Source organism: Passer montanus, unplaced genomic scaffold (assembly GCF_014805655.1).
Source record: "Passer montanus isolate IOZ18808 unplaced genomic scaffold, ASM1480565v1 scaffold37, whole genome shotgun sequence".
In the NCBI taxonomy this organism is placed as follows: Eukaryota; Metazoa; Chordata; class Aves; order Passeriformes; family Passeridae; genus Passer; species Passer montanus.
Window position 1 is genome coordinate 8,090,014 of NW_024368485.1, and position 10,001 is coordinate 8,100,014.

Genomic DNA, 10,001 nt, shown 5'->3' on the forward strand with positions numbered 1-10,001 from the left:
GGAGAGCTCACCCTGGGCAGGAATTACAAGACATCCATGCACTTCCAGAGAACAAATAAACACAATTGCTTGCCATCACCCATGAATGCACACACTTTTTTTTTCTTCCTGCATGGTATAAAGACCTTTTGTAACTCTTTCATTTAAACCAGTGAAAGTGGAGCAACATAAAATTCATTTCTCTGGGTCCTGTTCTGTAAGCATCAATTATAATGTCTAATCTACATGAAGTGCTGCTAAGTTTAGTAACCAGCTCTTTATTATGCAGCACCCAAAAGCATTCAGATACATTCACATTAAGATGTAAGACCATACAAACATTAATTGTAGAAACATCCAAATGCTAACAGTTGTTTTTTGCCTCCTAAGGCTATAAACAGCTATTTTGATTGGATTGCCACGTTCCTCCAAAATACACACTTTCAAAGAGAAATTTCTCAATTGGACAGTGGGCACAAAGCAACGTACTGTCAGAAAGGAGAGAAAGCTTAGAGGGCTAGCCTTTATTTATGACAATGACAATGGAAATCAAGGTTTGATGCTTGCTGAGAAAGAATTTCACTTGGTGGCAGAGGAAGGAGGGATGCATTGCTGTGAACATGTAAATCATTTATGCTCTCAATTAAAAATTTACTCAACACCTCCAGTTTTTGCCTGAGATATGGCTGGGAAAAAAACCTGAAAACTGCTGCCTCTCCTCCAAGGTCATCTTGTAATTTAAAGGATTATTTGATTTAATTATTTGACTTTATTGGCCTCTCAATTGGTTTTGGAATAAAATTGTGTATTCTCTTGACTTCTTTTTCAGTTTTCTCTGTAGCCTAATGTTTTTTCCCCCTACAGCAGATTACTGTGTACCTTTTTCTTTAGTATTACAAATTTTGCCACCTCTTACCTTTCACTATGTCTTCTCTTTCTCTTTTGTCATTATTTCTTCCTCTGTGTCCATTCATTCCTCTGCTTGTGCTGATTTCTTTCCCCCAAAAGTAATCTTTGCTGTCATAGCTCACTTGTTAGTCTCTCTCTTCCTTCACTTTAATTCACGTTCAATTCCTCTGACTCTGTTTTCTTGTTTAGGAGTCTCAAAAGGACCACTGAAACAAATAATAACAACAACAAAAAAACTGTCCAGAAAATGAAAGGAGTAATATGGTATATAAACTCATTTCAGCAAGGATTATTTTTTTTTAAGTGTGAAAATGGAAGAGATAGTCTTATCACTTAAAGCAGTTTTGACTTTCTATGAAAGCAGAGCTGGCACATATTGTAATACATAATTTCATATTGTAATACATAACTTCATAATGTACAGTGCACCTGGGCCAGGATCATGGCATATTGCAAAGGATGTTTTCTGAAGGCATTTTGCATCACCATCTCTTTTGCTTTTGATGATTTGACCTTTCAATAGGTCATGGCTGGTGAGTTTATGACTCTACCCCTCTCTTACAACTCATGGGCAAAAGAAAAATGGCATTACAAGAATTTATAATGTGAAGAGCATCAGGAAGTAATGGGTTTTAACAGTATGGACCATACCTTGGCATAACCACAAACCTCATTCATCATTCAAGAATCATTTACTTTTCATAGTGGCGAATTATCCCTGCTTCAGCTGTGCCTTCATCCCTTAGTTAAAACTCACGTTGTAACCTAAAAACATTAAAATTAAATAAATAACTAAGTTACCCTTACGGTACTGGAATAGCTGAATTGCAAACAAACAAATGAGCAAAAAAAGACTCCAAAGCTTTCCAGATGGCTGGTTCCCACTGATGTACATTTTTTCTCTGGAGCTTCAAAACATGTTTAAATTATGAAATTTGGTGTGATTACAAGAACTTGGCAAGCTCTCATTAAGGTTTTAGTCTGAGGAGTGATACTACAGAGCTGGAGAAGAGAAGATGAGCAGTTGTGGAGCTGCATGGCTGTTCTTGTGTGTGCACAGCCTCGTCGGAGTGGCTTGTGGAGCTCAGCTCTCTGGTCCCCAGGGTCTGACTTTTTCATGTGCTGCCCTCCTGCTGTTTCCTTGGGCAGATCCATCCTCAGCAGAGCTGGTGGAACTGGTGAAATGGCATCAATGATTTCCTTGGCTTCATTTGCTCAGAGCTGCTTGCCTGGCATGCCCTGTGCTCTGTCCCAGCCTCTGCTGAGCCCAGCTGACTCAGTGCCCGTCTGCTCCTCACAGCCAGGGAGGGCTGGTCGTGCTGCTGCACATCCCTGTGTGCTGCAGGGGCAGACCCACTGCCCCACAGGGACAGCCCCTGCCTCTGCTGGGACAGCAGAGCGTGGGGAAAGGCTTGGGGGAGGCAGCAGCAACAGACACGGGAAGGGAAGTGAGGGGGAGTGGAGGATGACAGAAAAAGGAAGACAGAAACAAAGTATTTACTGTTTGTTTTGAATATGTTCTGAGGCTGGCAATGATGAATTCTGATGAGTGCATCCTACCCTCCAGCCTGGGGTCAAGCTGACAAGCAGGATCAGTTCCTGTGCTCCAAGTGCAGGGGAAACACCCCCGCTGGGGCAGTGGTGGGGGTGAAGACTGTGAAGATAGTGCCTCTCCCAGCAGTTTGCACTTGAGACAAGTGGGAACCTCCCTTGGCAGGCCAGGTCCTCCTGGCTGCAGTCACAAAGCCCCTCTCCAGCTCCTTCAAGCCCATCCACTGTCAGCTCTTTAGGGCTTCACGCAGCCTGAGGAGAAATCCAGCACCTCCCACTGCATGCCTGAGCAAGGCTGCTCGTAAGGACACCACCTCGTTTGTCTGATGCAGCTTGCTGGCCAGGTGATGTGGGAAGGAAGCTCTTTACCAGCCTGGTATGGAGACTGCTCCCCTCTTTGTGGCAAGGGCAGCTCGGTCACTGACACCTCAAGATCCACAGCTGTGGGCAGTGTTAGCGTGGAGAGGGGAGGAAGCACAAAAACCCCAAACCAACCAAACAAAGCAAGCTCCAAAGGCAGCTCTGCAGTAAAAGAAGTTACCCTTGGAGTTAGCAGGAATATTATATTCCAGCATTGTTGTGTATTGTGTGCTGCTGCAGACAGTCATCCCCTGCTCAGCACCAGACAATAGACAATCTGAATAGACTCTGAATAGACTCTGAATTATTCAGCTCTAGTTTAATTATGGATGTGGCAACAACTCATGTCGAAAGGAGGGAGGAGGAGGGTAACTGCAGCTCCCCTGTGCTAACCTGGTGGACCTTGTGTGATCCTCACCTCACTGGTCCTCAGGGACTGCTTTGGCAGGGCACTGGTGTTGCACTGGCGCTGCCTGAGCAATGTGCATGCCCTGCAGCAAGCAGGTACATAAGCATTCAAGAGACCAACCTGCTCTGTACCTATCAAAGCGTGGTTGGCTGTCTGCTGCTCGGGTTTATTGCCAAAAGACAGTTCCTTTGGGGCTCAACCAGCTGCTATCTTAGGCATTTGTGGACTCCTGCCATGTGTCACTGTCAGTATATGAATTAAAAACAAATGCTGGAAGTACAGGGAAGAGCTAAATAACAGCATAGCAGGAGGAGATGTGCTTAAGCCCACGCAGTGGACTTGGTGTGACTCCTTTCTAATAACTGACTGTCCGTCAAGTCATGCAATAACCTGCAGATGGCTCAGCAGTGGGCGGCATTAATATCCTTGGGCCCCTCTGGCACACAGGAGCCCTGCCCTGCCCTTCCACCCTCTCCCTTCACCAGCACACAGCCTCGCCCCTGGCTGCTGTCAGGTGACGTGCACAGCAGAACTCGCTGTCACACAAAACACGGCTGCCTTGTCCCAGGGGGCTTGTCCCCCTCCCCTGGCTGGGCAGCAGAGACAGGCCAGGCCACCTGACTTTCTGCAATGGTCCCAGAGCAGCAACATGACAAGTGGCAGAAGAACTGAAATGTCACGGCCATTCAGACAGCGTGCTGATATGGTTTCTTTTGTTTATTCACTGTTCTGACCAGGATCATGGTCTGACTACCACACTGCCATTTTCAAGGGCCATCTCTGATGTCAAAGCAGTGTGGAAAGCCTCTGGATACTCCATAAGCACTTGAACTTGCATTGTACAAATACAGACTCAGGTGACATCTAAATGCTTTCTGCACCTTAGCAATCCAGCCACATCATCCAACAACTCAGAGAAGTTTTAAGAGAAAACAACCTGAGCCCTGGGAAAGGAAGAACAGGAACATGTCTATAGGAGGGGAAACAAACACAGTAATGCTATTGGTTAAGGTACTTTTCCTAGAAGATCTAATGGAAGAGAAGCACATACAGGAATATCTGCAAGGGACTCTCCACTGCAAGCACTGTGTCATACAATCCACGATAAAAGCACCAGCCCCACGAGCTGGAGAGTCCCTAGACTTCACTGTTTGCATTGGAGGGCTAATGCAAAAACTTGCTGCTGATGTTAGAGAGCAACTTCGGAACTGAAATTCACTGATGGTGAGTTTTTTTAACTCCATCATTATCACATAATCACAAGTGGTTAGATACTAGGAAAATGGGTTTCAAAAAGCATCTGATGGGACTGAAAACAAAGAACTGCCAACTACAGAACTAAAAGTCACACAGGAAGGTTCGTGGGTTGGACTGCTTTTGTCTTCTGTGACTTCTTTAAAGTCTTTCTTTAGTCAGAAAAATCCTCAACTGAAAAGTTCTCGCATTTTGCATTAATATTTAAAGCAGAGTACTTCTGAGTGAGCACAGATTTGTTACAGTTTATTAATAAGTTTTCCTTTACATTTTTTCAAAGAGCATTTTTTACATAACCTGCTTGTCTTTCTATGCATCATTTACAACACGGTGCTGTTGCTTCAGCCTGGTTGTGCCAATACTCTCACGATTTCCTTGCAGGCAATACCAGCCCCCTTTCAGCTCTCCTGAACGCTTAGGCAAAAGTCAGCTTGATTTGCAGCCCTGCAGACACAGCTGAGGAGGGGGAGCAGAAGCAGGCTGGAGAGCTCAGTGGGCAGGCTGTCTCACTGCCCATGTAAATGCACAGAGGGTGAGACTGCAGGTGAAACGCACTCTCATTGCACTGGGGCACCGGGGCTTTGCTCTTCTGCAGACAGGAATGAGGAATTAATCCTGGAAATGAGAAAGGAGCCCCAGGACTCCCTCCTTGGGCTGCTGAACCTGGCATGTAGCAAAGTCTGGCAGCTACAAATCTTGCTCAGGTCATGGTGGATGGGGACAGGGATGCTGACGAAGGACAGAGCCCCTTGTCTTGCACACATAAACCCTGACTGGCTCCTTGTCTGAAAGGCTGAATAGTACTGAGCTATTTTTGATACCAATGCCATTTCTTTGGAAGGTGGAGATACCTTACTGGTACCTTAAAAGACACAAAAAGTATTGTTCAATGCTAAATTAAATTTCTTATCATTAAATCAGGCAAAGAAACTGAACCCTTTTCTTCCCCTAACATCCAAACGGAAAAACACAATCTTATTAGCAGCATTACCCTGAAAGCTCTGCTTCCCTCCCTGCTGCATTATGCAGCTTCTGGAGGAACTCTTCTCAAGCCCTGTGCTTCTGTAGAGCTGCATTCAGAAGACCTGCAGCACAAGCCTGAGGATAAATATATCCCAGCACAATGAAGAGCCTAATTAGCATCCTGAATAGATCCACTATGGCACTCTTGATTAGTAATATATACTCCTTTTAATAAGAAAGACCTCAAAAATAATAATTGCAATGCCTGTCATTAATATTATATTGTGGGCAGAGGAAAAACACTCCCTTTGTTCCCACTCATTCCTATTGTACCAATCTTTGTATGTGTAGCTCCCTGAAAAGCCCAAAAGGAAGCTAACAGTCTTTTTGAAAAATGATCACAGATAATTTTATTTTATAATAAATCAAAGATCTGATACTGGAGAAAGTGTTGCTTCTTCAGAGAGCCAGCTTTCAGTAAAGTAACCTCAGCTTTTTCTAAATCAAAGCATTTGGTGGGATATGGGCGCACACAACAAAGGGATCACAGCTGATACAAATGATTGGGACCATGAAGGTCTGGAACAGGATGGTATTTAGACGTGTGGAAAGTTAATCATCTTGAGCAAAAACCTACAAAAAAGGACAGTTTTGAGACCAAAATCTCTTTCATTTTGCTGTGTCCTGCCTAACCAAAATATTTGTGTAGCTGAACATTTTGCAAGGGAGAGCTGGTAGAGACATCTACAGCTAAAACTGCCAAGACTTCCAGTATTTTGCCAAAATTTTAACTACCAGACTAAAATATTCCAAGCTTGCTGTCTGCTTCAAGCTGCAACAAAATGGCCCAGCAATGTTCACAAAAACAGTTATGAAAAAAATCAAAAGTACTTTTAATCAAAATTATTCACCCCAGCTCTTTTTTTGGAAGCAGATCTGAAATTGTCTGTCTGCTCAGCCCCAGTTTGGGCCCGCAGTTTGCCCCTGATGACCATTTGATCACCGTTCTTGCACTGCAGATGCCCAGACCCGGAAAACGCTGCCCTAAGTGGCTGCTTTGCTATCGACCCGGCGGAGCCGCTTTCCCATCGATACCAACCGCAGCACCATTAGCGGCACATGCTGACACGGCCGGCAGAGCCGTGCGGCAGCAGGGCAGCAGCGAGCTCTCCCTGGGGACGGCGGGGATGTAAATCCAGGCAGCTACACGCGCCCGAGCTGCTGTGCGCAGCGCGGAGCCCAGCTTCAAAAACCACACTTCTAATGGCGATTAATTGTGCACGTGAAACGAACCTCAGCGTTCAGTGCCAACGTGTGCAGCTGGAACATCCGTGGTGAGAAATCAAATAATCAATGGGCCGACCAAGAGGTGCCATGGATCAGTGAGAAGCACACACAGGTTAGATCAACCTGTGGGATCTGTCAGATGGGCTGTGAACTAATGGCACAGAACCTCTCCAATGGCACAGAACCTCTCTCACTGAATTTTGCAGGATCAGACTCCAATACCCACCATGTTTCTATGCCTATTGCCTACACATGCTGAAGTCCAAGGAAAATTTTGCTTTACACAGCCCAAAAATAAACCACTAAAAATAAAATCCTTTGGGTGGATAGTCTAAGACCTAGTGGGGCTGTGATTATGAAACGTCCTGCACCCTTGTATCAGAGAAGAAATAACACTGGAAATAACACTTTACTAACATTTAACACTTTACTAACATTTCAATGTCTTTGGAAAATTATTTTTCACTCTGAATATGCTGCAGTTTGAGCGGGTTCCTGTGAAGGCAGCTCTAGTTTTTTGCTAACTATAATCAGGTGAGGTGGCACTCTACCTTCACTAGACAGCCATTTCAAATGCACCAGGCTTCAGCTGATTGCTGCAGAGGTTGGGACTGTTGTGCTGTGTTTCCTGGCACATATTGTTTTCACCTGATATGAATTGTTGGCACAGTTCATCTTTCCCTAAATCTTTTTGCTAAGTCATGAGGGTGAAATCTTTAGCATTTGCATATGTTTATATTTACTGCTCCTAAAGCTGTAACTACCAAATGTGGTCCTGTTGGAAGAAAATGAAACGGGACAGATGTATGCTGTCCCCAGCAAGGCAGCCTAAGAGCTAGCTGGAAATTCGGAGGTTCTCGGATTCACTCCTCACTCATCCCTAACAAGCCAAGCCACACTGAGTGCTGAAGTCAGGAGGGAATAGGGCACAAACAAAGATCAAACTGTTGTCATCAGTTGTGCTGCGTTTACAAGTCCAGGAGCGTAAACAGGGTTGTGCCACAACAAAATTCACAGAAGAGTGAATTAATCTTGAGGTGGAGGCCTGACCCAGCCATTTGCAACTGTGTGGGGAGTGTCAGACCCCTGGTATGGCCTCGCTTTCTGTGATTTCAAACACCTTTCATTGTGAAGAGCCCTTGGCATTGTCAGTACCTCTGTTTCCTCCAGCCCCGGGGTCCTGACACGGGTTCCTTTGCTGCCTGCCCTTCTTTGAGTGAGCAAGCCAGCTCAGGGAGTGACAGCGGAAGGGGAAGACGTGCTTGGGAAAGAACAAAGAGCAGCTTTTTCTAAAGAAACTACACTTCCACTAATTCTGAGATGCCACTGCTTGCCAGCATTTCATGCAGTTACCCACACATTTCAGGTCCCTACATTTTGCTAAAGCTGTTTTAAGAACAGCAATAATGAAGATAATAGGCCTAGTTTTACCCTGGAATAAAATCTCCTTGCACAGGCAGGCAGCCATGACCTATGGTCACGTAGAAGTCATTTCTGGGGAAAAGGAAATAAGAAATCATGGGAAAAGCCAGATAGAGTTATGGACCAGAATAACAATGTCAGTGCTTACAGACTCTGCCAGCTCTAGAGATCTGAAGAGAAACCACACAGGGATTCCTAAGGAGAATCCAACACTGTTTTCTAGCAAGCAACTGATTATGTCTCACTGGAATTAAAACACTTTTTTGTTACTACTTATATAATAACTTACTTAATTTACATACAGCCCAATGGCAAAAAGAGAAAAACAAATCAAAGGAATAGAAAGCAATGAAAAGGACATAGAGCACTTGATTTGTGTACACGTAAATGCATCCATCTCCCATTCATTTAGAAACAAACACTTAGGAACCGCAAACAAAAACCCCTGTTCCCTAACCCCGTCCATCTGACATTCAAGCCATACCCTCCATCTTTAATGGCTGTAATTGCTGCTCCCATATCCTGTTAACTAGATCCCTCTAGCCCTGCCAGCAACACTGGCCTTGCTCCAGCTCACGTGCTTCTCATGCAGGTTCCTTTGTTATTTCCTTCCTGCACCTCCTTTGCGCGATACGCCCGCCCCAGCCCTGGCCGCAGCCTCGCTGCCCTTCGTGGACTTGTAAACCCTGCCCGTGCCCACCAGGAGTGTCTGACTGAGGCTGCTGCAGCAATCAAACATCTGCTCAGCGCAGCACTTGCCCCCAGAGCGCAGGGCTGCTCTGCTGACAGGCTGGCCCTGGGATGGCGTGCCATCCGTGCTCGTGTCCTCAGTCCCCCCTTTGCTTACTTCTTCCATAGGAGCACGGCGGCAGCTCTTGGAGGCAGGATATTTTTTTAATCACATCCCAGCACTGGTGTCGGGATGGGGGCTCTCATTCCAAGTGTGGGTGTGTGCAGTGTATCTTATAGGATAATACAGCCTGAGATCTTGGCTAGTGCATTACTGGCTCGAGTAGTCCATGGCCACGCAATGTCCTTTTTGTGCCTAGCAGAACTATTTCAGATTTTCCTCCACAGTTTCCCCAACTCATCCTGGATAACTCCTTATCTGCAGCTTGCTGCCTCTCCCAACACCAGCTCCGGTGTCAGTGTCCCCTCAGAGCAGCCCCACACGTCCAAGCTGCCAAGCTCACTAAGAGAGTCCAAGAGGGCGGGCTGCAGGTGAACAGGGATGGGGAACCTGCTTTGCCTCTAAAGCTCAGCAATTTGTTTGGTTTTGTGGGCGTTTCACGTTTATTCTTTTTTTTTTCCTTGACGCGGGGGAAAACATGTAAAGCTCAGCAATTTGTTTGGGTTTGTGGGCGTTTCACGTTCATTCTTTTTTTTTTTCCTTGGCGCGGGGGAAAACATTTCTTGTGAATTTATGAGGAGATGGGGAAAGCTGAGACCGGGCGCGTGGTGACAGAGAGAGGGGAGCACGGGGAGGGCACCGGGCAGCCCACGGCAGCGGTCTGCGCAGTCCTGAGCTGTGGAAGGGCTGGCCCGGGATACGGCCACAGGGAATCCGCGCTCCAGAGCTGCTGCGGGGCTCCCTCCAAACAAACCCCAAGGAGTCCAACTCTAATTCTGAGACGAGAACCGCGGGACTTTGGGAACCCTCCAGCGGCCTCCGCAACACCGCCTTTCTGCCTCTGGCAGCGCGGAGAGCAGCAGGCCGGGAGCACACGGGGGAAGGGGGATTTCCTCCCGGCCCTTTCCGTACGTGTAGTAAACAGAGGCGCGCCGGCGCGGGCATCCTGCGGGGGCACGCGTGCGGTGCCTGCGGCTGCCGGCCAGCGCCGCGGAGCCTCCGCGCCCGGGGCCGTGC